Here is a 2,500-nt window from a genome sequence, read left to right as displayed (position 1 = left end):
AGGCCCTCTGGCCCTGAGCTATCTCCCAGCCCCTTCTGTCTTCTTACCTTGATCTTTTTCTCCCTTTTTCTGTGTTCAAACTGGAGTCTATAACCTCGTTGCTTAATTATGTGAAATTTTCTTTCACCCATGTCATGGTGGTTACTTTTCTATCATTGCTGAGACAAAAGACCCAGAATGAAGAAAGGAAAAGTGTATTTAGCTCACACTTAGTGGAGGCTTCAGTCCTTACTAGGCTGGCTCCAATGCAAGGTGGCACATGGCAGAGAGTAGCAGCTCCTGGAGGTGGAAAACAACAAACACAGCAAGAGTAAAAAGGGAGGAGCAGCAGAGAGCAAGTCTCTTTCCCTCTCTAGTATTTATACAAGGTTCTGCACCACGGTGGGTGTAGCACTCATACTCATAATCCCAGCATTGGACCAGGAGTCAATCATAAACTCTAGAAGCTGCCCCATGACTACATGAGGCTTTGGGGGGACACCTAGGCACAAACTCTAATAACTCATTTCCTGATAGCTTTGCTTGTCTGATTTTAAGCAAAGAAAGCATTTTATACAAAACATGCGATAGTAGGGGGAAGATGTGGCTAATGCCTGGCAGCTTTGCCCAGCATGGTCTCCAATTTAGGAAATTAGCACACAGTCCCGACTATTGTTTATACAAGTTTGATCTTTGTTATAGATCTTGTAGAATAAGATTATATTCCCATTGTTAGAAATTAGGCTAGCCTCCATCAGTCTCACTGGTCAAGCAAAGTAAGTAGTTAATAAAGCCTCACTTCACTGGAATAAAGATATAAAATAATTTTAGTCTTTCCAGTAAGTATCTCCTATTGTAAAATTATTAAGTCACTCCTCCTTGCTGTTCTGCCTTGTTCAGTTTCCATGGAGGTAGTATTAGGTGGTAAATGATTAAGAAATCCCCTTGCTGTTAAATAATACTTCCTTAATCTGCAGACAGGAGGACTTACTGTAGTGTCTCCAGGATGGCCTGCTAACGTAAGGTCTCCCTACTGGTTTTGTCTGGTGCTTTGTGATGCTGGTAATCTCTGCTGATGTGGTAGATAACCAGTCTGCGTATACTTCCTGGGTGAAGTCTTCCTGGGAAGGGAGGGAAGATTCAAAGCCTAGACTACGTGGGTTTTGGTAGGTACTCTTGTAAGTCTAAATTTTGTTCTTGAGTTTAAAGAGAAGGCTTTGGAGGGCTTACACAATATAACTGGGGGACTCCTTTAGTTAGAACATTCTGTCAAGTCCAAGACGGACTAGATAAGAGCAAGAGTTGAGGAAGAGAGACCAGTTAAGAGATTGGCAGAAACCTAGCTGAGAGATGGTTGTGGATAACACTAGAATAATGCTGGGGAAGGTGATGCACAGGGAGAGTGAAGACCTTTTGATTGCAGAACCATCAGAGCCTTCAGAAGTTCTGGACATGAGACATGAAAGATGAGGAGTGAAGACCCAAAGGAAAAGGTGAGCTCGCACGCTACAAGAGAGTCATTAAAACCATTGAGGAAGGCAGGAGAACACCTTGGAGCCTTTTTTGACTACTTCCTGTTGTGGAGGTAAATACCAGACAGACACAGCTTAAAAGAAGTTGATTTTGTCTCATGATTTCAGAGGTTTCATGGGACAAAACCACAAATACAATTTCAAGGTGAAAAGGTTTATTTTGGGTCATTGGTTAAGCGGATTCAGTTAGTTGTCATCTGGCTCCAGGGCAGAAGCAACAGGGTGAAAGAAAGCTGCTGATTTCCTGCAATCCAGAAAGCAGAGGGAGAGGGAAAGAGCCAGAACAGTCTGGAAAGTCCCTGGCAAAAGAAACTACTCATGGGCTGGGGAGATAGCTCCATAGAATAAGTGCTTCCCTGGCAAGCGCAAGGGCCTGAGTTCAATCCCTGAGTCTGCCAAAAAAAAAAAAAAAAAAAAAAAAAGAACCTACTAGTGCAGATGGTGCCTCCCTTGGTGACCTACGTCCTCCACTCTGGCCCCAGCTCCTAGCAGGACAGTTACAGTGCATCTGAGGTCAGATCCCTTACCGTCCAGCGGCCTCTCTAGACCCACCTCTGAATGCATCAAGCGTTCAGTACTGGAGCCGTTGTGGGATACTTCACGTTAACATCTTAATGTCGCGCAACTGGGGACAGGAATAAAAAAAAAGTACGATGGAAGGGACACCATCTCAAAGAAAATGCACGATGGAATAATGGTGGCAATGGTAAGATCTGCCCCGCTTCTCTGTCCCCAGAGGTCCAAAGAGAAACAAGAGGAAATGTCCATATAACCGGAAAGTGGTGCTGTGAAAGAAAGCTAGATGTTGGACAAGCTAGGGTAGAAACAGGGACTGTTAGTGCTAAGATTGAAATTTAGAGGGAGTTAGACACTGTCATCAGATTATACTAAAGGAATACAGGGATGGTACGTGTAAATAAAGCTAGAAAGTGAGTGTTAGGTGAAAAAGTCCCAGGCTCTGCGATTCTGCCTCCATCCCTTAGTGCTAC

The sequence above is a fragment of the Octodon degus genome, unplaced genomic scaffold (assembly GCF_000260255.1).
Source record: "Octodon degus isolate 3935 unplaced genomic scaffold, OctDeg1.0 scaffold00146, whole genome shotgun sequence".
In the NCBI taxonomy this organism is placed as follows: domain Eukaryota; kingdom Metazoa; phylum Chordata; class Mammalia; order Rodentia; family Octodontidae; genus Octodon; species Octodon degus.
Note: the sequence above shows the minus strand (reverse complement) of the source record.